General features: G+C 42.0%; 1 protein-coding gene across 3 annotated transcripts in view; it reads right to left on the bottom strand.

Moving 5' to 3' along the window:
* LOC138186001 (uncharacterized) overlaps positions 1–27,860 on the bottom strand; it is a 132,372-nt gene that overhangs the window by 91,871 nt on the left and 12,641 nt on the right. Inside the window, exon 1 of one of the 3 annotated variants that reach the window (XR_011174766.1) lies at positions 18,505–18,775. The exons of 1 other annotated variant lie outside the window; for it this stretch is intronic. The gene's annotated coding sequence lies outside the window, so the exon portion shown is untranslated. Of the gene's footprint in view, positions 1–18,504; positions 18,776–27,860 lie in introns of those variants that run through there. One more of the 3 variants, XM_069125410.1, reaches the window with a different exon arrangement.

Below are 27,860 nucleotides of genomic sequence, written 5' to 3'. Positions count from 1 at the left end.
GCATCTTCTTGTTTTCCCATTTTTAAGGGAAACTTATTGAAATCACGTTATATAACTTTTCAATATCTTCAATATCTTATAGCGACGCAAAAGTAGAACGTTAAACAGTTTAGTACAGCGACTCGTATGTCCCTTCTGCAAGACACGAAATGGTATATACGGTGTCAGTAGCTTCATTTTCTTCTTTTCGTTCCAAGTTAGATAAATGTGTCTTTGATACCGAATGCTGCCAGTAGGGATGCGAATTATTGTATAATATTTGTACTGATCGATGTAATCGTTGTGTGGGAGATAGATGTTGCGTTACGTATGCTTTGTTCTACGTTTGTAAAGATTCATGTAAGCGCTGCGTTGGAGATATGTGTTTCGCGGTTAGACTACGAAACAACTATTTCTTTACGCAGGCCCATGGTCAAGTAGAGTCAAAACTGGACATTCTGCCAGTAGGTTGAATGTCGAGATCGATGTGTAGTGTTAAATAACCCATGGGCGGGTCTCGTGCGTAGTCACCTCCTCGTGGTGAGACCTGGTAATTGGCATCGTTTCTCAAAAATTAATCAGTCGATTAATATTTAGAAAACGATACCAAGCCAAGAACTACGCAACAGTCCAGTCTAGACTGGACTAATAACCCCCCGCGGGGGCACCGTGGGACATCGTGGGACATCGCAGGACACCGTGGGATGCGAGCGTTTTAGCCTTAATTAATCATAAGATAGATACCTATGTTATGTGCATTGTAAGCTCATTCTGTACAAAGATACTTATCAATCTTGGAACGAAAAATAAAGATCTCCTCTCTCTTGATCCCCTCGCTTACCACACTGAAAAAATTGTTCCCGCGATATATCGGCTCACGGTCGCTCAGTTCTTTCAAACCGTAGCGTGTCGTACTCGTTCGCGCGTATTCCGGGTACGTGCGGGTCAACGTGCACTGGACAAATCTTTGGATTCGTAAGTCGCCCCAAGCACACCTCTGTGGTTAGTAACTGCTCGAAAACTGCCCGACGTTTGCCTCGAATCACGGGAGTTGTCATCGCACTGGTGATACCTGCGATCCGTCATACTGTCCGATTGGTACTTCGGTACTCGGGCAGAGACCTGCATTTCACGTCCTCCGTAATCCTGTTTAAGTGAAAAACTCGCGGGCGGGGGGACCCCACTGTGCAGTTGGGGTAATGCCTTCGTAATCCTGATCAGCGGTCCATCCTCGTGAGTGGACCCCACTGTTCAGTTGAGGCCTCTTGCCTTCGTAATCCTGTTCAGCGGTCCCTCCCCGGGTACTCACTTGTTTCAGTTGGAGTGTGTTAAATTGCAGGCCTGTTTGCTGGGTCACTGGTATCATCGGTCTTTGCCATCGTCCGTGATAAGATCCAGACTACTTGACAGGTATCGAGAGAAGGTCAATGATTGGGCTTTCCGCCGAACCTTAGAGTTATCTGGTACACGGGAGTACGTCGCGTAGGTTTGTTAGTTCTTTCGAGAGATCGCGATCTCGTTCGTTTCGGGCGCGCCGCGATCTTTTCCTTTATCATCTGATTCATCGGGCATCTTCTTGTTTTCCCATTTTTAAGGGAAACTTATTGAAATCACGTTATATAACTTTTCAATATCTTCAATATCTTATAGCGACGCAAAAGTAGAACGTTAAACAGTTTAGTACAGCGACTCGTATGTCCCTTCTGCAAGACACGAAATGGTATATACGGTGTCAGTAGCTTCATTTTCTTCTTTTCGTTCCAAGTTAGATAAATGTGTCTTTGATACCGAATGCTGCCAGTAGGGATGCGAATTATTGTATAATATTTGTACTGATCGATGTAATCGTTGTGTGGGAGATAGATGTTGCGTTACGTATGCTTTGTTCTACGTTTGTAAAGATTCATGTAAGCGCTGCGTTGGAGATATGTGTTTCGCGGTTAGACTACGAAACAACTATTTCTTTACGCAGGCCCATGGTCAAGTAGAGTCAAAACTGGACATTCTGCCAGTAGGTTGAATGTCGAGATCGATGTGTAGTGTTAAATAACCCATGGGCGGGTCTCGTGCGTAGTCACCTCCTCGTGGTGAGACCTGGTAATTGGCATCGTTTCTCAAAAATTAATCAGTCGATTAATATTTAGAAAACGATACCAAGCCAAGAACTACGCAACAGTCCAGTCTAGACTGGACTAATAACCCCCCGCGGGGGCACCGTGGGACATCGTGGGACATCGCAGGACACCGTGGGATGCGAGCGTTTTAGCCTTAATTAATCATAAGATAGATACCTATGTTATGTGCATTGTAAGCTCATTCTGTACAAAGATACTTATCAATCTTGGAACGAAAAATAAAGATCTCCTCTCTCTTGATCCCCTCGCTTACCACACTGAAAAAATTGTTCCCGCGATATATCGGCTCACGGTCGCTCAGTTCTTTCAAACCGTAGCGTGTCGTACTCGTTCGCGCGTATTCCGGGTACGTGCGGGTCAACGTGCACTGGACAAATCTTTGGATTCGTAAGTCGCCCCAAGCACACCTCTGTGGTTAGTAACTGCTCGAAAACTGCCCGACGTTTGCCTCGAATCACGGGAGTTGTCATCGCACTGGTGATACCTGCGATCCGTCATACTGTCCGATTGGTACTTCGGTACTCGGGCAGAGACCTGCATTTCACGTCCTCCGTAATCCTGTTTAAGTGAAAAACTCGCGGGCGGGGGGACCCCACTGTGCAGTTGGGGTAATGCCTTCGTAATCCTGATCAGCGGTCCATCCTCGTGAGTGGACCCCACTGTTCAGTTGAGGCCTCTTGCCTTCGTAATCCTGTTCAGCGGTCCCTCCCCGGGTACTCACTTGTTTCAGTTGGAGTGTGTTAAATTGCAGGCCTGTTTGCTGGGTCACTGGTATCATCGGTCTTTGCCATCGTCCGTGATAAGATCCAGACTACTTGACAGGTATCGAGAGAAGGTCAATGATTGGGCTTTCCGCCGAACCTTAGAGTTATCTGGTACACGGGAGTACGTCGCGTAGGTTTGTTAGTTCTTTCGAGAGATCGCGATCTCGTTCGTTTCGGGCGCGCCGCGATCTTTTCCTTTATCATCTGATTCATCGGGCATCTTCTTGTTTTCCCATTTTTAAGGGAAACTTATTGAAATCACGTTATATAACTTTTCAATATCTTCAATATCTTATAGCGACGCAAAAGTAGAACGTTAAACAGTTTAGTACAGCGACTCGTATGTCCCTTCTGCAAGACACAAAATGGTATATACGGTGTCAGTAGCTTCATTTTCTTCTTTTCGTTCCAAGTTAGATAAATGTGTCTTTGATACCGAATGCTGCCAGTAGGGATGCGAATTATTGTATAATATTTGTACTGATCGATGTAATCGTTGTGTGGGAGATAGATGTTGCGTTACGTATGCTTTGTTCTACGTTTGTAAAGATTCATGTAAGCGCTGCGTTGGAGATATGTGTTTCGCGGTTAGACTACGAAACAACTATTTCTTTACGCAGGCCCATGGTCAAGTAGAGTCAAAACTGGACATTCTGCCAGTAGGTTGAATGTCGAGATCGATGTGTAGTGTTAAATAACCCATGGGCGGGTCTCGTGCGTAGTCACCTCCTCGTGGTGAGACCTGGTAATTGGCATCGTTTTCCAAAAATTAATCAGTCGATTAATCTTAGGAAAACGATACCAAGCCAAGAACTACGCAACAGTCCAGTTTAGATCACCAAAAGCCTCTAAAAGGATTTTGGTGATCTAGACTGGACTAACAACCCCCCGCGGGGGCACCGTGGGACATCGTGGGACATCGCAGGACACCGTGGGATGCGAGCGTTTTAGCCTTAATTAATCATAAGATAGATACCTATGTTATGTGCATTGTAAGCTCATTCTGTACAAAGATACTTATCAATCTTGGAACGAAAAATAAAGATCTCCTCTCTCTTGATCCCCTCGCTTACCACACTGAAAAAATTGTTCCCGCGATATATCGGCTCACGGTCGCTCAGTTCTTTCAAACCGTAGCGTGTCGTACTCGTTCGCGCGTATTCCGGGTACGTGCGGGTCAACGTGCACTGGACAAATCTTTGGATTCGTAAGTCGCCCCAAGCACACCTCTGTGGTTAGTAACTGCTCGAAAACTGCCCGACGTTTGCCTCGAATCACGGGAGTTGTCATCGCACTGGTGATACCTGCGATCCGTCATACTGTCCGATTGGTACTTCGGTACTCGGGCAGAGACCTGCATTTCACGTCCTCCGTAATCCTGTTTAAGTGAAAAACTCGCGGGCGGGGGGACCCCACTGTGCAGTTGGGGTAATGCCTTCGTAATCCTGATCAGCGGTCCATCCTCGTGAGTGGACCCCACTGTTCAGTTGAGGCCTCTTGCCTTCGTAATCCTGTTCAGCGGTCCCTCCCCGGGTACTCACTTGTTTCAGTTGGAGTGTGTTAAATTGCAGGCCTGTTTGCTGGGTCACTGGTATCATCGGTCTTTGCCATCGTCCGTGATAAGATCCAGACTACTTGACAGGTATCGAGAGAAGGTCAATGATTGGGCTTTCCGCCGAACCTTAGAGTTATCTGGTACACGGGAGTACGTCGCGTAGGTTTGTTAGTTCTTTCGAGAGATCGCGATCTCGTTCGTTTCGGGCGCGCCGCGATCTTTTCCTTTATCATCTGATTCATCGGGCATCTTCTTGTTTTCCCATTTTTAAGGGAAACTTATTGAAATCACGTTATATAACTTTTCAATATCTTCAATATCTTATAGCGACGCAAAAGTAGAACGTTAAACAGTTTAGTACAGCGACTCGTATGTCCCTTCTGCAAGACACAAAATGGTATATACGGTGTCAGTAGCTTCATTTTCTTCTTTTCGTTCCAAGTTAGATAAATGTGTCTTTGATACCGAATGCTGCCAGTAGGGATGCGAATTATTGTATAATATTTGTACTGATCGATGTAATCGTTGTGTGGGAGATAGATGTTGCGTTACGTATGCTTTGTTCTACGTTTGTAAAGATTCATGTAAGCGCTGCGTTGGAGATATGTGTTTCGCGGTTAGACTACGAAACAACTATTTCTTTACGCAGGCCCATGGTCAAGTAGAGTCAAAACTGGACATTCTGCCAGTAGGTTGAATGTCGAGATCGATGTGTAGTGTTAAATAACCCATGGGCGGGTCTCGTGCGTAGTCACCTCCTCGTGGTGAGACCTGGTAATTGGCATCGTTTCTCAAAAATTAATCAGTCGATTAATATTTGGAAAACGATACCAAGCCAAGAACTACGTTTGTAAATTTTGTTTATTAAATCATTAAATCGATATTATTTTTTAATTATTTACCTTCCAATGCATCTATGGTTATATTACGTTAGCGAAATATAATTAAGATAGAATTTAAAAGTGTAATTAATAATAAGTACTTTTGGTACTTAATAAGGTGCAAATAAGAATGGAGTATCCATAAAATAAAATAATTCCATCCAAACCATCGTAGCTGTTTTGAGAAATTCTAAGAACGATTCTAATGATCAGACCCAGGTGCTCATTATTTCGTATATATGTGTAGGACATTTATGTCGATAAAAGAAGAAAACAAACACAAGTCCAACGCTAACATTGTCATAACACTAAAACGAGGATTCAAAGAAAACATCTAAGCGAAAGCTTTTTTTCTTGGAATCTTCCCCCAACGGGTCTCGTTTCCCTTTCGCAACCCTCTTTGTTTTATTCACTTTGCAAGCACTCGATGAAATAAAGAATTCTTTTTTACAATATTACTCCATCGTTTTAATCTCGTTCGATCTTCGCGATGTTACGCTACCAGATGTAAACCTTTCACTTCGCTCGTTTGTCCTGGATAATTATTCGCTTTCGAATATATCGAAATGCGCTTCAACCGAGAATCATCTTACGTTATTCGGATTTGCCATAACGAGGGAAAATCTCATTAGGTCGGAGACGATTTAACGTCAACGTGAACACCGTAGAAGATGTTGGCATTTGAAGGCAGGTAATTGGAAGAAGATACTGTCATTAAACGAGGAACACGAGTATTGATTTACTAGAGCGAATTAACGTTCGTCCGTGGGAGTTGCGATTGCGGTTCGGCGAAATAAAATCGTTAGAAGAATGCGGTTGATTTCGCGGAATCCTCGTTAATCTACCATACACTCTTTGTTAACTTATTTCCTGAATTTTTCACGTTAAGGCGCGTTAGTTGAAAGATCGACCGAGCGAAGTGCTCTGGAAAGGATCAAAGAAACTGGCAGAATTATTTCGCGAAGCACGATGTATCACGAGGGAAACTATTCTTCGGATAATCTGTTTTAACGAGAACGAGACCAGCTTTTTTAATTAATCCGGAATATTTTCAGCTGCATCGAGAAGTAGATTTGAGGTTTGAATAAGAATTGAAGAAAAGTCGCGATACGATATAATTTCTACCTAAGGAAACGTTTTCCAAAGTTTTGTCGAAGATCTTAAAGAACATTTATACCCAAGTGGAAATATTTCCCAAGTTTCGTATATTGCACGGAGCGATATCGTTGTAAAATCCAACTCTTTAACTGACGTAATAATAAAACGTCGAACTGTTAATTATCGTTAAATTCGTATTGGCACTTTAATCCTCGCGTAATGGCAAGTCTTCTCCAATCTCGAACATGTAAGCTTGGAATTGCGTGCAACTTGCATTTCCCAGGTGAAACTTTAAACGTAGGAACAACTAGCAGATGGCAGAAAACGATCATAGGTATGATCGTACTTTCCTCGTCGACGTTTCCTCTTCGCTGGTTCAACGCTGGTTCGGTCCGTTCCTCGTCGCGTTAGACGACTCGCGAGGAATATCTCGTGCATTTTAAGTAGCTGTTTGCTGTAGACAATCTAGACGATCCAAACAATCTAGAGATCGGCCGTTGCGCAACAAGTACACGTCGAAATTCACAGGATAGCGTTTCCATAGATTATTTGCGCACCACTCTAACACCCCATTAGCAAAGTGGTAGGCTGTCATCGAGATTACATTTCGCAGAGATCGTCGGTACGGAAAAACGTAGGAGAATGCGAGAATTATTTTCTGGACGTGAGAATGACGAATTTAAACGTTGCTTTCATGATAAAACATCAAATGAATGGAATAGATTTCTATCTATGTCCCCTTTTTCTTCTGCTTCCGAAGAATATCTTGCAGAAAGTTTCAGGAAATGTTATTCGAAGAATAGCTAATGATATAAAATGTTTTGGTTCGTCGACAACTTTTTTCTTCTACCGGTCGAGATACTTGTTATAGGCATCGAACAAATAGTCGAGGAAAAAGTGCAGCAAGCATGGAAACGAACTTTCCCAGCAAACATCGCGACATCACGAATGACGGAAGTTGCGAGGTTGTAAAAACTTTGTCGAACAAAATTTTAACTCGCGCCCGCGCGAACTTACGTTTCGCGCTTCCCTTGAAATTTCGAAAGTCACTAACAGGACTAACAAAGCAACTTTAATTGAAGTTGCGGAAAGACAGAGGCGAAGAAAACTTGCGTGTCCTAACGAGAAGGCTGCACGACGCGGCACTTCTTCTTTCATCAAATTCCCGTTCTTTTTAACATTCCGCGCTTTTTATCATCTGTTCGCTACGTTGTAACGAGCGAAGAAGTATCGTTGCGTTATTTCTGATCCACAGACTCCTCATATCATATCGTATCGCGGTATTCAAACATTTAGTTGCAAAGCGTTGCGTTAAGGCTAGCAAAATCGTAATTCTCAATACCAGAGACCGACGTCAAAATCATTGCACGACCGATGAAAAGTTTCCTTCGTTCGTAAATCATCGTGCCACTCATACTGGTGAAGCATACAGAGCGTATAATTTGTATATCACGCGACAAGTATCGAATTTGTAAAGAACACATTTGAAAATGCAAGCTTTGTCTTCGTTATCCTGAACCGCTGTGTCCGAGTCTCGGATTTTCCTAGAAAATATCGTCGATTCCCTGCAATTCCATCGACGAATCTTCGCATCTTCCCACCCTAACTTCGAACTGAGAAGCCGCGGTATAAAAGTACAATTATCAGTTGCATTTCAGCGTAATTTCTACATATATATAAATTATTTATACGAACAGAATAACAAAACGAAAATTTGAAAAAATTCTATATTAGTTTGGATCTTTTCTGACCAATGCAGGAGGATCAGTAAGTTTTTATAAGATTCTTGGATGATGAAGAATCGCTGACGTAAGGTGTCCCAAGCTGTGTTACTCAGCAACGATATCATCTCTTCACTTGGCCTTCACCTTATACGCTATAACTCTCTTTGCTTCGGTCGAAGTTCTCGTAAAATGTTTCGCGTAACTACACGAGGCAGCTGAATGATCACGGTCATGTAATCGTAATAAAATTCAATAATGGAGTCCTGGGACGTGGATGTTCATTTAACGAGGCTGGAGTACGTGGCGTAATAACTTTCGGTAAGAGTAACCTTGTAAATTTTAAACCGTCTACTTTGTCGCAGTGTGTATTGCTGTGTAGATAGACTGTAGGTTCGTGGGCGTCGAACGTAATTACGCGACCAAGTATCGAAGGAGCGAAAAAACTACCCATTATAGCAAATTCCAGCCAGTGGAAAATCACCTTTAGGAGAAGCGAGTTAGATTTAACGTAGGAAAAATTTCGTTCGAAAGATAAATGTCATAAACTTGAAGGGACTCCGGTCTACCATTATGGGGTTGAAAACATGACGAAACAGAGAATTTTCTTGAGAAGCAGATAAAGTTGCAGGAGAAATAATATTTTATATTGGAAAAAGAAATACAGGATAATCTGACAGATCTCGGTGAAAAATTGCGTAGTGGAGAGATAAAATGTGAAGTGTCTGATTTTGACGTTATTTGAAACATATTCCATACTTTTAACGCCAAAATTATCAAAACTCACGGTTTCCAGATGTTTTTATCTCGTTGTTACCAAAGATATCCAATTACTTCTGATAAAATCGATATTGATTTTTCTTAAAATGGAATTAATGTCGTTCAACTACGACTATAACAATGATTTAAACTAGAATTATCCGTGTGTATTTAGTATATTGGTGGCTGTAGTATTTCAAGATAGCATACTACTTTTGTATCTTTCGTAACAAGACTATTTTACTATTATCGATACGAGTTATCGATGGTTGGCTCAAAGTTTGATCGGGTAAAGTCACCTTGAAGGTCTTAACACGCGCGAAATATCGGCGTACGACGCTTGCAACCTGACATTTACAGTCCAAGCTCGAAACGAGCATCGCCGCTTTGCCGAAATTGTGAATTTGTTCAGTCGTCGGGGACAGGGGGTTAAATCCTTGAGAAGTAACGGCCATGAAATTACACTTGGCAAACTAATTATGCTAGCCGGGTAACGTCCCGTCGTATGTCAACACCAATTATCATGGTGAACTGGAGCTTTGGACCGAGAGTTTCCGAAATCTCCGCAGGAAAACCAACTCACGAAATCGTATCTCCATGGCGAACTTTCCTGGGAATGTTCCATTCTGTTTTTTGTTTTGCAGACTATTAAAAAATTCGAATTTACATACTTTTAATCAACGGGTTACTTTTCTTTGTTTATTCGTTCGTACGTTTACCGCTACCGGCTTTCTCTCGTTTTCAAGTTATCGATTTAACCGCTGGAAACATTTTGCTGTAATTTTGTTCGTCTATTAAATAAGAAACATATAAGCGAATCGTGCGAATATCTTAAAATTTAGAAACTTGCGAGGATAATTCGTTATTTTTACGTAGAATCGCAAGAGTAAACGAACTAAGTTTCAAAATTCCCCAACAAGAAGAGAGAAAGAAAAAAGCGAGAAAAATGAAATATGGCGAGTAATTTATATTAAAATTACAAGTCCTAGCAAAGTTCAATTTTACAAACGGACGCTATAAGAACTACGCTGTGTAAGAAATTTGTCGGCTGCTCGAGACCATACTTTTACCACCGCCAATGACAAGAGTTGCTCGGAAATAAAACTTTTTTGAATCTTCCATCAAGATTCTTTCTTCATCGAAAAATAACTCTTTTCGACCTAGTTTCAACGTTTACCCCGTCCAAGAGTGGAATTTGTCAGGATAAGCAGGGATGCCATGCCTACGTGAGGAAAAGGGGGTGGGTGGTTTTAATTCGACAAACGCAAAAGATACGACAGGACGAAAAAAGAAAAACACAGAATGACAGAAGCACGATGCCGGTAAACCGGAATTATCTTTCTACCGTGTACATTTTCGCTGACACGGTTTGTTCTGTGAATTTCGTACGACGCGTCAACCAACTTGCTAACTGTCCACTCTTTTCTCTTCCTCTCGCTCCTCCGAGGTGAAAGCATCGCGATTTCTTGCCTAATTTATTAACGTTTTGTTGTCGCGAAACAGCTGTACGCGATAGTGCAACGACGCGTGTTTTACTTTGACAAATTTCACTCGCGCGGGTATTAAAACGAGAAAATGCTGACGAGATACATACGGTTGGACTTAACAGTGGCAATAAACGAAACGATCGTTCGATTAGCGTTTCTTATACTTCGTCGTTATACGCGAATCATTTGAAATGGAACAAAAAGGTATCTTGCAATGTACGCGTGTTTTTCAATTTACTCTGCTCTAATCACTAGGTTTTTGCGCAACGAACGTTGCTTTTTCATTGATCCTTGGAAAATACGCTAAGATATGAAGCAGAAATACATAAAGAAAGAATGAGAAAAGCAAAGAACGCTTACTCGTAAAGAATAGGATTACTATGGTATTCCTTAACATACTGGTTCGTGGGTCGATTCGAATCAATCACCCTGTCCGCGAAATTTCTATCCAATGATGGTACACACGAATGAATCGGCCAAATTTGCCCTCCTGTGTGATCGTTAATCAAATTTCAATGGAACCGCGTCGTGCATTCATAAATCGTCGCCTGTTGGCACAGCCACAGCGGTCGTGATTTTTCTAAACGGGGGTAATATCGAACGTAAAGTGCCCGACAGCGCATAAATTATTTCGTCCTTGATAAAGAAAAAAAAAAAGATATATAGTTACCTTTATCGTATTTGGAAGGGATATCGAAGGAACAAGACTCGCGTTAAAAGTAATTGTAAAATATAAAGCACAACGGAACGCGAGATAATTCGTTTCATCGAGAAAAGAATAGAAATTTTGTTTAGCTTCCCTTGAACCTTATCCGTGCGAAATGCATGCGAACCAAACAGCATGAAATTGCTGCTGATCCTTATTACAGAAATCCAGCTCGAAGCCCATCGAGCTCGTGCTTTGCCGTTCAATCTGTTCTGCAACTCACGGTGGACGGCGCGAGGCAATAAATCTTCACGTAGCTAGAAAAAGCGCAGGGAAAAAAATAAGAGTAGACGTGAAAGAGGAAGTTGCTTGGTCGATCGTAGGATAAAAAGCGTAGGAAAGCCAGTCAACGTGGAACCTGTCGAGAATACTTGGCTCGTGGAAGGGATAACCATGACATGGGATGCTAAGGACATTGTTAACACGCTGTGTACCGAACGTCAAAGGCGTCGATTGACTGTCGGCCATGGGAAAAGAGGCGATGGAATTCGGAAAAGCGTGACGAACGTCGCGCAGCGAGATATTGTAAGGATGCTTGCGAATATTTTAAAAAGAGATGGAATTTTCCATTTAAATGAAAAGAGAAAATATTCGATTGCGATGTCGTTGCATCTTCAGTAAAAGGAAAGATATTTGCGAGTGTAATAAACCCGCGATTTAATGGAATATCGACCTGTGGACAAGCATACTTTGCTGTAACTTTGTTGTATGGTTATACGTAGGAAAATGGCTCGAAGCAATGGATATCAAGCTATTCTACTTTTCTAATTATAGTTCACTATCGATGACTTCTCTTTTACTTTCCGCAGTAACGTATTGAAGTTTTTCTGCCATCTTGTACTCTCATTTTCCGCCATTGTAATTACATGAATCATCCAGAGCCCTGGGGGACATCTTTGATTTGATATCTACGGACTTGGGATTTCTGGAATCTAAGATTCTCTGGAATAGCTTCATATCTTAGCGACATACGAAGCCCTTAAGACGTCTTGGGAACTCTTATCCCTTCAGAACCTTCGAAGTCTTCCTGGTTCCTTTGTATTTCTAGAATGTCGAGGACTCGCTCGAAATTCCACAACGTTTATTTTACATTACTGGTATCAATTCCCACGTTCCTTCGAATTCCAAACACATCGAAAACACAACGTGTATTCGCAAATTCAAGCAAAGCAAATTCATTGGAGAGTCTTCGTTGTGAACCACGATCTTGCATCGTAGAATCCCAACGAATTAAATCGTTAGATATTAATATTGTACTATCTTAAATAATCGTGACAACTTAGAACTTTAGCATAGAACTACGATGTGATGCCGAAGAGTTTGTTCCTTAGAGAAAGTTTAATCTTCAGTTGAATTTAATTATAACGCCGATGGTACATATTTAAGAAATGGACGCATATGTGTGAGAAGTAGAAAACGATAGCTTCAACTTGGAGAAGTCGGAAAGTAAAAGGAAGAGAAAACACGAAGCGGAAATGTAAAACATTTGACGTGCGATTAATACAAATGAACAAATAAGCTATGAAATGATATATCGTCTTGATTTTAGTATTTACATATCTATGTAGTTATTCTGTTTAATATAATAACACGATTAGGATCAACTACCTTCTCTCTATCCACTTAAAATCCAACACGTACCTATATAACTATAATTTTCAGTCACTGTTCAGTTTGACCTTCTCCAAACTTTGCAATATCGAAACCTGCGCGAAATCCCATCGAATGGATCCTACCGGATATATTATCCCATCAGACGAGTTTCTAACGAGAGATAGCGATCATGTCTGCTCTTTTTTCTCAATTTTCTCGTCCGGATCGACCAACAGCCGAAGGAAATTCATCGTGATTGTCAGGTTGCGTAGATCGTAATACACTCTTTGTCCTGTCCATTGCTCCTTTGTCCAGTTTTACTTCCATTCTTGCCGGTTTCGAAAAGGAAACGTGACGTTAATTGTATCCGATACAACGCGGAGATTTTATGGCGAAGGTTGGATAAACGTCTTTTGACAGCTGCGACAGCCAAAGAAGGAGAAAAAACGAAATAAAACGTGGAAATTGCGGAACGTCGAGATAGCTGGACAAACGAACGACGTATCTAAAAGCACGCCATTTACTTTTAACGAAACTTCGATACCTGGCCAAGATTCTGAATTCTAAATCGTACACATTTTTTAACGAAATTTGCTAATTCCAACGTTGACAAATTTCTCAGGTTAATTTAAACTAAATTTCTAGGAAAATTCAAAGTAACGTTCGGAGCGACGTTTTCGGCCGCAGCGAATTGGCATGGAGAATTTATTCCCCGAGTGAGTTACGGTATTCGATCCTGGAATCCACGAATTTACGAGGATCGGCGGCTTTAGAAAGATCGCAAGGAATAAACATGACGACAGGACGGAGAATTCGAATCGGTTTGGATGGTTTCGTCGGTCGTCTCGCGACAGTCGCTTCGTTATACAAAGAAATTTCGATACGCCCGCGCCCTTGAGAAGATCGCAAATATTCTTCTCACGTTCGCCGCCATTGCCAACCTTGCGCTTACGTCTATTTTCTCGAGGCTTAACACCATGAACCTCTGTCCCTGTGTTTAACTTTGTCGCTGCTAGGGGAATACTCTGGAAAAGCCACGAACTCGATTACGCGATTCGCCTAGAAAAACGCGCTGAGTGCGATGTTTAGACGAGTTGACGCCCTGGCAAAATATCTTTTCGCGCAGAGTGCTACGTCTGAAAGAAACGTTGCTCTCGGTTCCGGGTTCTAGACTTTCTATGAATTCGATACGAAAGAGAAATATCGAACTTGGAAGAACTTTACGCATGAGAAATTCCTTTTTAAGAAAACATTTTACTCGAGCAAATTTCTAGAACTGGTCGACGGTTTTGTTTTTATTGCGAGAAACGTTCGGCTCGAAATAATTGATGAATTCCGGGCCGCGGAATTGAGTTCAACGTTTCTGAAACTTTTACAGCAAGGTTTATTTAACTACGCGTTGCAAGCTTCAACGAAGAACTCCTTTCTGGCAACTGGGGTATCTGTTGTGCGCTTTGTGTGTGTACATGTATGGGAAATTCACGAAAATTGACGTTGACGAATCTGGAGGAAGGGACGAGCGTTTTCAACGATCAACAGAGGAAACAAAGTGTGTGTACAAATTGTACAAAGAATAGAATTAATGGGTATAAAAAGGAGCGCATTAAATTAGAAATAATTGCAACGTAGAAGAAGTGCAGCTATTCTGTACGAGGTTACTTGTTGAATGCCAGGGAAAACCAGGGGTTCGATAGGTGGGCGATGCGTGTGAAGTTGGTTGCTTGGTAGAACATGTCGCTGAAATTCACCGGGTCTATTACCATATGAATAGACCTGACTCTGCGTGACAGCGCAGGAAAACGCGAGATGAGACGCGTGATAACCATTTCCATAAATATTGGCCATGTAATTCAACCATGTCGAGCAAACGAGCGTTTCAAGAACTATCGTTAACGGTGCGCACGAGCGATTCTAGCCGAATCGTACGAAAATCAACTGTACACTTTGCAATTGAATAAAATATTCCTCTTTTCGTGATTCTTTTAAATCGCAGAACTCTAAATAGACAGAACTAGAACAGAAGACTCGTTCGAATTAAAAGGCCGGAACGTACGTCAATATTGTCTTTTAATTCACATAGTAATATCGGCTTTTTCTAGAATATATGTTAATGTACGAGTGTGGAGTTTCTGGTTCCTGTTATACGAGAGACGGTCCTTCCTTCGTACACCGGTTGATCAAACTATTAAAACAGACTCATTAGGAAAATTGAGTTGACGGCATCGGTATAATCACAGTAATATTTCCTTTCTCGTCCGGCTAAATTCCATCAAATTAATGACGCTGGATCTATTAACAGAAATCAACGGCGACGTTCATTGGCTCTCTCGTGAATTATCTTCGACGATTTCGCCGACCTACGAATCTATTTATAGTGAATAGAGTGGGCGACGTTCGAGTTCGGTATCATAGGAAATGGCTTTTGTACTTGCACAGTCGTGAAATCGAGTCTTTATCGATAGATCGATGAGACCCGAGTACGTTCGACTTCGGTTACGCGTGCTCTACGTGTCGCAACTTCGCATCCTTTCAACGTGAAATCGATGTGAAATCGACGTGAAAATGCTAAAGTGACTCTTTGTAGTCTTGCGATGATTTATTTCAGGAATATAAAGTTGGAAAATTTTATCGGTCTCGCTTACTTTTCTAATGAATCTTTTATTCTCTTTGACACGTAACTGTCTTTTATACGTATGTAGCTATATTATACGTAGATGTAGCTGAGAGAGATTGGCATCATGCATTTTTCATATCGACGCGTATCGTACGACGACATGATGCTAGGCATTCGATACCAGAATGTCAAAAAAAAAAGAAAGAAATATTCTTTTTACAAAATTGTTTCTTTTATGAGACTTCTCGAATAATCTGATAGATATTCTTAGCGAAATTTTCCAAGTTAAGCAACTTTCGAATTACGAGCTATCGATGACAATAGATTCTCTGGCGCAACACCAGTAAGTTCGGTGATCAAACGAGCAATAAATTAATATCGTGCAATTGTAGAAACTAGGAGTCCAATTGTGCAACAGGAGTCCTACAACAACGCTTCACTTGTCAATTTGCTAGTATTAATTGGTAAATTATCGTGCACACGGATATTGAATATCGCCGTCGTATTTCTGACCAAAGCTAGGACTTACTACCGCACACTCCATCTGCGCTATTCTATAAATTCTACCTTCTATTTTCCCGAATTTCCTATCTTATTATGACTACAAACTACCACGATGGCATATTAAAAAAAGAAGAAGATGACACTTCGCATTCATTTCGCTGCATATTCAAACGTCCAACTTCCTTCAATGCTGTAGCGATTCCCATCCTTAACAAACTCGATCAATTATTACTCAAACAAATTTACGCACGATAGAAAGAGAAATCCTTTGATTTAGATTCAAATACATTTCCAACGAAGCATCGATACGTAATCGCAATGTTCGTCCAATTCGAACAGATGCAGAACCTCTATGAGATTCTCGAGGATGTACTCGACTCTGACTCCGTTTGATCCTATTAGGAATCGCTCGATTCCCGCGTAAAGGGCATTCATCCACCTATGGAATAATTTAAGACACGCATCAACAGACATTTTGCTTTGATACGAGAAGCGATAATTGGGCTGAATCACATTCGCGCATTGTTCGCTGCTTTGAAAACCGATGCGCGTTGTTCTCCGCATTTGTAGCAGCCCGTTGCTTAAATCATTGGCGTCGGGATTATTAAATTCGCCTCGTTCGTTCTATATTTGGTATCGATCTCTTTCCTATGGTGGTTGGTAAGCTCTATTTGAAGGGGATGTTTCACGCGTTTGGACGGAAAATTAGGTCGAAGAGTCGGGCTTGATTATCGGAATGGATGGATTCGTTGTTTTAGGGGTTGTCTGTTTGTTAGTACGAGGGACGAGAAACTGTCGGCGTGCACGGAGGTAGAGAGTTAAGGTCAGGTGCTATTATATGGAGGAGAACGAAGAGTGGACTTTATAAAAGTTCGATCCCGGGGAATTATCAAGTTTAACAAAGGAGGCGGGCAGAAGAAGGGGATAAAATTGTTGGAAGAAAAATAAACGATTCGGAGAATTTTACGAGGCAAGTACTTGCCCATTTTTAGATAAAATCTTGCCTAATATTTCAAAATTTTCAAATGAAATTTTATTAAAAGATGGCTGATTATAGTCGAAAGAACGATAAAGCGTGAAACGAGCAAAAAGGTAATTTTTGTAAAACATATTATTTCTTATAATAAATAAATTATATAAATAAATTTCGATTCCTTGTGTATCGAATCTATTCGAATCTACCAAGTGTCACCTGTTAGCCATCCGTAACGAAAAGCGGATAGCCCAAGTAATCGTGACGATAAAATGGCACCATAGTCGCTGGTCAACGACTTACTTTGCGCTCTCACCTCGCAAAACTCGGCGTTTCGATCGATATCACTCGCTATTTCGATAAGAATTATCATCAATGGGGACTGCTCAACGATATCGCATCGACTGCTACCGTATAAGAGATTTCGCTGAGCTCAACTTACTCTTACGAGCGAATCTCGGATAACGATATGTTACTTGGATCATATAATCGAACTTTTCTCGTAAAAGGTATTACGTGCAAAAAGATGCAACATTTTGAAGAATACAGAAACGTCTTTCTATTCCAATTCTGAGATTGAATTTTTAGGTAATCCGTGTCGAATGTAAGAGCGCGAATCTCGTTAATGTTCCAAATATACGCTGTCGGCCAAAAGTTTCGGATCATTCAGCGTTCCATTGAATCCAGGGATTTAAAATTGAAAAGGATTCGGCTTATGGAATTCTGTTCTCAAAAAAAAATCTTTAGTGAAACATTTATCGAAATACGGTAAATTACTATCGATATTCCATATTAATTTCGAATTAATAAAATAGTTAAAATAATAAATAATTCCATGTTTCTTGTAGATAGTATACACGCGTATAATCAGATCATTCGATCGTACCAATATCGCTATTTATAAGTAACGTGTATGAATGGTCACATCGTTCAGACGTCTGTGTCTCTATTATTCGTATCTGAAAATAGCACGCGAAGTCAGTTGATCTAACTTTAATTCTATCTGGAATGCTCATTTCCATATCAGAACGAGCGAATGAAATAATTTCTTATGGAAACCGTAACAGACTGGAATCGCATTTGTAATTTTGTCATTAACAAAGTTAACATTAAGTTAACTCTGCGTCGCGCAGAGTTACGCGTATCGTCGAACCTAAACCGCGTCACGACTCCGGTCATTCGGTGCACGAGTACTCGCGCCGATTTTAAAGAGCGACTGCAGAGCGACAGCTAGTCCTGGGTCAATGTATCGTATCGAGTCGATTCTTCGCCATTAAACGAGGCATATATTCCATTCACGAGAACTTTTGAAAGCTTGAATGTACGCATCGCGTGTCTCGTCGAAAGATCAAGTTTTATATCGAATACCGAGATTAAATATTAAAAATCACGCTCGACGTATCGTGATATCAAAAGTTACACAAAATTACGTCGAAGATATCAGAAGCCGTAAGAAAAAAGAAAAAAAGAGAAATCACAGATGCGACCCAAAACACAAAAGATTAAACTTCCAAAGTCTTGGTTAATGGGAATTGATGCTGAAAACGCAAAAAGTCCTTCATTGCGACAACCTGCAACCGTGACATCGATTTCTCTGCTGAAAACCTCGACCAACCCTCCCCCATAAGTACCCATCTGCAACCCCATTACAAAATATTTCTCGAAACGTGTGCATAAATATTTCATTGATCCTGTTGCGAGAAAATCATTTGGAAACTGTAAACCATCCGCGTACCTGTTACGCCGTCGGACCAAGATTTCCCGCGTGAGTGGATGCAGCAGTAGGAAGCGCGGTGGTTGGCTCGACGCCTGGTCGACACTTGCGGAGAACCGGGCAGCCCTCTGTAACGTAAACACCAACGTTGAACGCGAGATACGATCGAGTGAACGATCATAGAACGACTGGTGGAACCGGTTGATGTAACGCGGCGACGTGAAACTGTACGACGGACGCGACCGTTGGCGTCGCGACGCCGCTCTGACGAACGCCGGCGTCTCGTCGCCTCGACCCGGCCGTACCAGGCCTTGCACCCTCTCCGACGTCCCCTCCACACGCCGCAACTCCTCCCTCTGTGGCGGGTGACGCAGGCGTACGGCAGCCGCAGGTAAGCGCCGCGACGCCTGAAACGCCGTGGCCACCTACACGAGCCGGGAACACGGATGACGTGGGCCTCGTCGTGTGGGTGCACTCGGCGTCATTGATACTTCTATCGCGTAAATTCCACGCCGCGAAATCTACGTCGCGTCTTCCAATCGAACGGTAGATCGAGGCTACGCGGCAGGACGTGTTCGAATTTGTTTGTGTTCGGTATTGGTGAACACCGAGGATTATATGACGTAGGAGGATGTTTGATGGTCGCGTGATTTCGCAGGTTGAAGAATGCACGAGATGCGTTTGGAAGCGAAAACGGGGTGATTTTAGTCGAGCATCTTTCCACGAATGGTACACGCGGGTTTAGTATCGTTTTCGGGTACGTAAGGTCGACGACCAACACTGTTGTTTCGTGGTTGGCGATGTAACGCACCGCGCTGTTGATACGAGTGAGTGATAAGTTGTACGAATAAAATAAAGAGCATCTTATGATAGAAAAAATGTATGTACAGAGGATAAATTCAGGCGCTAGAACACTGACCCTGTGCATTATTAGAAATCTTCGTATCCTGATATTTAAAGATAGAATCCCATTCTAGCAATATACCGCGGTGATTTCTGACGATCCTCGAATCAGGTCTGGTCTGGAACGCGTTGCGTCAAATTAGAAGCGAAGTAGTACCGATTTTGATATCAATTATGTGCGATCTAGCGCACACTTGGTGGGTGGCGATTAAGTCGCAGTTAGATTGCGTTATGTTTGGATTAGGAATCGATTAGCTCGGGTTTCCATGTCGCTTAGGTCTTAACAGATCTCCGGTCGGGTGTCTAAACGAAATTAGTTTTGGTTTACATGCTATTTAGCCCCAATATCCCTAGAGTCTCTGACGCAACAGGGCTCAGACGTAGGAAATTCCCAGGCTAAGAGAAACATAGAAAGTTTAAAAAATTCCATAAGGAGAGTCTTAATCGAATCCGATTACTTTTCTCGGGGCTTCTTCCCCAAAGTTATAACGCGTATCAGAGGATTCATAAAACACGACTAAAGCTATCGAGGGGAAGTTAAAAAGCGTCTCAGCCAAAAGTATCAATTACCTCGGGCCGTCCCTGTGTCCCACCAAGGTCTCGCGTCTTCATAAATTTACGAGCGAATTTATTCGCCTGGTCGCGCTAAGATTGTTGTAGATCCCCATATCCCTGTGTGCATCTTGAGTACGCCGTAAATCTAGTCGGTCGTAATAAAGCGTGAGTTAAAACTGGTCAAGGCCTATGAGGTCCTTGCATCACGAACACCTAGGACCAAACTTTCTTCCATGAAACTTCATCGACGTTCAAGAAAGATTTATCCTGTCTGTATAGATGGCCATTTCGAGAAAATTATTCTTCTTGTCGTTTCACGAAAATTTTAAATTCCCAGTGAAATTTCCAGCAAATATTTTTCCACGTAGATTGCGAAAAAAATTGCGAGAAATTTATTCGAGCTCTGTACCTCTATATATTTCTCGAGCCTGTACACGTTCGTCACACAGAAGGTGACGAAGCGTGCTACTGCTAAAATCGCTATTTGCATTACATTCCTGAGAAATACGCAACCGATTGTTTGTCGATTAGGCGAATCGATAGGCAAGTACTTAAAGCGTTTGGCGGAACAGCGTGATTAATGGTAGCGGGAAGCTTATTATAAAGTACATGTTCGTTGCGATTTCTTGATAAAGCAACTGTTAATAGGCGAGCCCTCGTTCGTATGCAGCGCATAAAGGAAACATATTATTTCCAATTTCTTTTCAAGGTGAAAACCGGCTACCTTCCTTTTCTTCTCGGTAGAAGGCTACTTATTCCGTTAGCAAGCAACAGATGCGGATGCATTCTTCGCGAGCATGTATTTGCAATTGCTTATTTAAATTTCCCCCCGGAGCTTGTTACTCCTGGTGAAAGAAAAATCAAACTTCGTGCAGTTCCTTTATCTCCGTCGTAGTTTAACAAGCGACACGAATTACGCACATTACCTTGGGTATTCGAGTGAAAATATTTTCTCGAATACGATTCTTGAATACGAAAGTAACACGCGTTTTGCAAGGCTTGTTAGTCCATATTATGTCTTTAAACGATAGAATTACCGTACGATCTACGAAAAAAGGAGTTTAATCAACAGAAATTCGTATACGTATCAGGAAATATACCAGTGAAGAATATTCGAGTTTTATTACAGACTAAAGGTACATTTGCAAAAGTGTCTGCAAAAGAAACAGTGGCACGTTCGATCTGCGCTAAAGAAACAGGCATGTACCATATTTTACACCAATTAAGTGTATAATTGGTCGTGGCAATCGTAGCTCGTCGCAGGTTTCTGCTAATTGAGTTGCTCTTGATGGAAAATCCCGTTCATCCATATGGGTAAGACCTTTAGCGAAAAGTTCACCATAACATTAGCTTCGCTTCTGCTGAACCCTGACCGACGATGATTTACTCGCAACTCATTTTCCACCCACGGGCCGTTCCTTTGCATCTTCCTGATGCCCACGCGACCAGGGATATGGCGAATATAATAGTAATATGATATTATTAACCGTTTCTGTGAAGCATCTCGGATGAATTTGTGACACGCGTGTCCGTAATCCTTTTCACCGTTGGTTACTCTAACAGGAAATTTCTACGACTTTCCCCAATTTTCTTCCACTCACGAGAATAACCCTTAAAAATTTGTTCGATAAGGAAGCTTCTTTTCCGAAAATGAAAAAGGCCAAATAAACAGATATTTCTGGTGGAAGAGTATCTCGTTGAAAAGGAAAACGAGGTAAACAACTTTGTTCAGCTACTCAACTTCGATTAAAATCAGATTTTCTCGCGTGCTAAAAACGGATGAAAGGCACTGTCGAACGTTTCACCGCATCGCTAGCACGTACCGCATAAACTCTAGTAAACCCGAATAGACCTAATTTCCAGTCAAGAGACAGCGGAATACTTTCAGGCAGTGGTAAGCATCGCGAGGCTTGCGGTTCGAAAGAAACCAGAGGGAAGGAAAGCGTTGGTAGCTAAACGGAGAGTACACGGCGGGCCTTAGGAGGATTCTGTGGGATGAAAGTTAATACCTTTTGTGCACGGTGTTATCTTTATCACAGGATTTGTCGGTGTCGCGTGGGAAATGTCGAACATCTGCATGCGCCTGCTCGCGAGGAGCACGTAAATGCCGTACGTTTGTTGTAAGAAGATGGAATTCCCGAGAGACGACTGAACGGAACAACTCGAACGTGTTCCATTATTATACGTATTTGTATTTTATTTTTACTCCATTGTTCCTTCGATCGACATGGCATAGCGATGGAACGAAGCAATATTCGGAGCAAGAAATAACATCGAGATACGGATGAAAAATATTGTAAACGGATGGTTCTTGTGAAAAATATATTTTGGGTATGTTGACTGGCTTCTCTTTGAATTTTTTAATATTCCTCGTACAAATGGAATGCGAGGCACAAAGGGGAACTGGGACGTTTATTTAAGACGCAAGAGCGCGTTTCTTCGTGAGAGTAACAATAAATCTGACTTGGACGCCTACAAATTCTTTATCCAATAAAGCTAAGTACATGGGGTGTCGCGCAATGTTTAGTTCTTTCGTTTCTTCGCCTGTTCCTCTGTGGTTAGACGAGAATATGCTACACGCACGGAATCGCTTACATAAATAAGCCTTGTCGTGAAACGAATAATTAATGAAATTTAATTTTGATCAAGTTACGAATCAGTCCTTCTTCGAAAGGGTTTTAACCCTACACCTTTAGACTCTAAAATCAAGTACGAAATAGTTGGAGTCAAAAGTTTTCGATATCGCATATCTCGAATAGAAAAACATTTGCTATCAGATCCAGCGAATCGACAGTCTTCGATATCACGCTATATTCCGAGAACGACACTATCGGGACTTTCGAGGCGCAAGCACCAGAATCCCCCATTCAAGAATCATTTACACCCTACTTCTATAGTACCATAACTCTGAAATCAAACTGCTCGACTCTGCAATCTCTACTATATATCAAAGTCCATAGGTATAGATGGCTGCATAAATAATGTGGATTTTTCGATATGGATATTCCATGAAGATAAATAACTATCTATCGAGAGTTAATCGGTGATGCATTTCTGTTTATTCTCTCTTGTTTCCATCGTCTTAAATTAGACTCTCAATAGCGTAATAAATAACTCGACTGTAATAAATAACTTCAAAAAGGAATCACACAGATTACGTGTATTCTTTTGTGTGTCGACAAACACGTGTGCATCGGAAAATGGGAATATATAATTATCGTGGGATCAGCGACGAAGCGCCATTACTTCGAATATCTATAAACATATAATTAACCAGAAAATTAGTGGCGAATATTTCAAAAGCGATACACTGACGGCGTGGAATTTCAATAATCCGGCACGTCGGTCTTTCGGGATTTCCAATTTTCCGTGGAGGAACGAACGCGATAGAGAGGTCATGAGTGAGGGGTGGGTGGAAAAAAAACGAGGAGAGAACGGGAATCCGGGAAAGGCGGAAATTCTGGCCTGGATATTACGCTGCCGCCGATTTTACTCTCGCAAATTCCACCTCCCCCTTTTCTTCCCCCTTTCCTGGCACATTCGTGGTCTTCGTATTCCTCGATTTCTCTAACAGACATTTTTTTGCTACGCTGTTATACCAAAAATGTCGACGTAATTCGATTGAATTTGAAAAATGAAACGAGTAATTCAAACGTACACATGTAAAAGTGAATATCGTAAGATATCAAGGACGCAGTCGTTCGTCAGTGGTTAGATAAATTACTCGCCACAACTATTCGTCGTTATACTTCTTAGAAGTTCTTAAGCAACTTCTTAAGAAGAGGAATTTTAAGTAGCCCATCTTGCGGAAATGTTTCGTGCTAAGTCTCCAATCTCCACTTTGCAGAGTTAATCCTAAACTACGTTAACTACCTGTTCGTCTGAAACACAGAACGATCCAAGCGAACTAGATCGCTCTGTACCGCGGTCAGTATCCGTAACATCAACAAATTTCTTCCAGAGAAAAGACACACCGGCCAAAGACTTGATTGCATCCCTCCCATCTGGCCTCTTCTGTATTCCCTTTAGAACGATCGATACAGAAGCGTCGAACACGGTGTAGACAAGAAAGATCGATGGAGAACATGGGATGGAGGATCTCGTAAAGGGGTTTCGCCGGTTTCTAGCGATCATCGGTCCATAAAGGGTAGCTTGGTTTGTCCTGTTGCCACGGAGGACGTTGCATGGACCGTTATTGTCCCAGTTAGGCATCGTTCTGTGGAAAAGGGACTAAGACGACACGAGAGACCGCACGATCCGATCGGATTCGCTTTGCCGTCTCGTACCTCGGTACACATTTTCTCATACACCAGCTTCGAAACTGATTCTCGATGTTTGTCAATGGAAGAAGCCTCGAAACGCTTGGGATCCTTCGCAAAGCCATTTTCAAGACGAAACCTGGTTGTTCTTTTAAAAAGCATGGGGATAAAGTCGATCGATTCGATTCGCCGAGATTGTGATTAGGAGCTCGATACGCGAACAAAGTGGATTAAACCGGAGCCAGAAAGCGAGGAACAAAAAGAAGATGCGGAACGCGTAAGATGAAACGAGCGGATGTTGCTTTCGAATTTCGCTGCGTGTACGCTCGTGCTTCACGGCACTTTCGTTGACTCGATAATCAATCATCGTATCGTTTGTTAAATTGGATTATCCGTACGACAAATAATTAACAAGGGAAACGCGACAGAGAATCGGTGAAACGGGGGCGGTTGATTCAGATAGATATTTAGGTTAATTAGGCTATCGATGAAAAGGTGGCTCGCGCGATTCTTTTCGATTTTCGCGCGGTTAAATCGACATCTCGAAATCTGATATCGGACGAGCAGAGTGCACCAACGGCTCCTTTTTGTCTCTCGAGTGACAAAGACACGGAGAACGAGGAAAATTCACGGATCGTTCTATGATTTTCGCCCTTTTGTTTCCAATGGACACGTCTGTTGGCGTCACAGACAGTCGCAATGGCGATTCAACGACGGTTTGAATGATTCAGACTCTTGAATTCCCGATAGTTCTATTATCTTTAAACTGGCAAATCGGAAATCGAGTTTAAACACTTGTCTCGTACGATTTTATCGATACTCCGAAGCATTTCTAGAAGCGTAATGTTCCGGAACTAAGATATCTGTGGACCTCGAATCTCCAAAATTTCCATCCAGACTAATTGTGCTTGATAATTATCTCCGATCTTAGTTTTGTCTCGCGCATACATATGGTATATTATCAAAGCGTATAGCGTATATATACCTAATTAATAATTATATCACGGCAAGCTCGGTCAAAAGTTTATCCAATAACGAAATTAAATTAGATCTAGAGGCGGCAGCGAGTCCTTTGAATACATATTCGACCGCATTTAATAGTTTCCATTACCCAAAATATTACACGATGGTTTGTCGGCAAAGCACACACACGGTATTACGGGCGATTAGTAATTTATTCGGATTTCGCTGGATTAATGAACATCGGTCGAGCACGAGTGAGGTTCGTGGGTTGTAAAGGCCGAGATTGTGTTTACAAGCTGCGTTAAATCAAGGGATCGCTTCTATTACAAGGAAGGCAGTCGTTTCTAGATTCTTCGAAGCGAAACTCGTTTATACGACAGACTACGAACAATTTATCAAAGAGAGGGACGGTTTTTGAGAAAATTGCGACTATGAAACTGCGAAACAAATGGAGAGATAGAAAGATCGAGGTAAAGTAAAATCGTCCTAATTTTTGCGACGATTATTCGCTTTGTTTTGCATCGCGCGATGCATGTCGTAAATCGTAATTAGTAAATGGAATCGCTTAGTTTATTTTCCATAAAACGCGTGTGACAAAGCGCAACTTTGCTGCGTGATTTCGTGTCGTTAATATTTGCTTGCATCTTATGTGCGTTTAAGTCGCGGATTACAGATTTACGGCGATAATTTTTAACGAAATTCAAGCTCCCTGATGTTGGTCGTTTCATCGAAATCGAGGACAAGTCGCCATTTACGATAAGTAGACTTGTAGGGCATCGAATGTCGATGAATTGCCAGCGATAACCGTGGATGAGAATTTCATGTAATATTCATGCAATGTAACCGCTTGTACGTTTATTACTGGGGGGAAAAAACTTAAAATTCCATAGCTACAACGTCGAATAAAATCGCGCGGTATACATCAACTGTATCCAATGAAATTATCATTTACGTTAACAAAATATTCCCGTTTTACATTTCATCGTCCCTAGCTAACATTGTAAATATTTCAATGTCGCAATATGACACTCGTTAGACTACCGCACGTCAGCGAAAGGTCATTGTTACGCGAGAAACGAGATTCACGTGGCCGCGAAACAGCCCTGTGCAAACACTTTACCGTGTCTGTCGCAAAATAAAACGCGGCAGAAAATGGTTCTCCGTCTTGTGTTCGTCTTGTGCTCTCCATAGCCAAGGAGGATAGCCCCCGAGTCTTGTACGAATTACTTTGAACGTCGATTTCTATCTCTAAGCTCGTTAACTAACGGGATCTCCTTCGAGGGGTTCGAAAGCTGCGATTACCGCTATTTCCCGGAAGTTTCCTTCCCGGTGAAACGCTAAACGTTCAAAGCGAAATAAACAGAGGTCGTAAATTTCATGTTTCTCCAGAAGAAAGCGCAGAACTTGACTCGAAGCAGCTGTTCGAGCCGTGTCATCCGGAAGCCACCCTCCTTCTACGGGAAACTTCCTAACTATCTCTCACGCCCTGGTTCTTTACGTGTAGGCGCGGTAACAAGGTAAGAACAACGAGGGACGTAAGAAATTGAAAAAAATGACGTGGAATTTCGAATCCTCTCTTTTTTTATTCCAACACTTCTTCCCCTCGTGAAACATCAAAAATGAGATACGCCTTCGTGGCAACGAGCACTGTCAACGAATGTACCGCGTAACACTGAGTTTCCAGCTATGAATGTTCTTCGTTGGATTTCTCAATTGTGATTTATCGACTGTCGACGCAAGACGAAGAGTTTTTCTTCTCATTCGAGCGATATTATTAGATCATAGGCGATGAGTTCAGTAGCAAATAAATATTCGCTTGATGAAATTTGGGAATCAACGGTGGAGGAATAAAAGGAACTGAATGGCAGAAAGCAATTGGCCCCAGTGACTAAAGCTCATATCGTAGGAAATGTTCGCCCTTGTATGCGCGGCAGCTTTCGGTTCCTACGTTGAGAAACACTGGCTTGGCGAAATACGCGTAGGTGCGGCGCGTAGATATAACCCGCGCTAAACCGTGACGGCTGTATGGATGTGTTTGAATGTATATAGTCGTAGCAGTTCCATTCAACGAAGCTTATTGCCGCTGTTACACCGTATGAATATTGCATGCACAGACACATCGTAACCGGCGCTATCTCCAGTAGCGCAGGCTCCTTTCTCGTCCATTCACGCCGGCCCGATCTATCGATATCATCGAAACGGCTCGCCACCGTGGTCACGGAAGCACGTTGGCCAGAATCGATTAACCGAAGAGAGCCCGGAGCGGATGGTGGAATCGATTAACCAAAGGGAGCGCCGGTAACGGAGTGAACGCAGCACGTGCTTGGAGAAAATGAAACTTGCTCTTGGCTGGATTTAGAATTTCAGGGAAATAGTTACTTTAGAGTACACGAGGTTAATATCTCTTAACGCATTCATTGAATTACGTCTTACGAGTCATTAGACCCAGGTTGGAATGCACTTTCACGATACGTTGCACGATACCGAGTTGCCCGATTATTTAACGCATAGATTCCGATACACGCGAAACATCTGGTAGAACGTTCTACCACGTAGAAATGGCTTTTGCGTATGAACTGTGAACGTGTCGAATTAGCTCATATTTTCTATTAAACGCATTTCGATACATGCTTTAGGAATTTATAATATCTGATGCGTATTATCGACTAAAGAGCGACCGGTCAGATCAAACCGATC

The sequence above is a fragment of the Bombus flavifrons genome, chromosome 13, assembly GCF_040668555.2.
Source record: "Bombus flavifrons isolate JBK064 chromosome 13, iyBomFlav1_principal, whole genome shotgun sequence".
NCBI classification, from domain to species: Eukaryota; Metazoa; Arthropoda; class Insecta; order Hymenoptera; family Apidae; genus Bombus; species Bombus flavifrons.
Note: the sequence above shows the minus strand (reverse complement) of the source record. Positions and strands in the feature narration are given on the sequence as shown.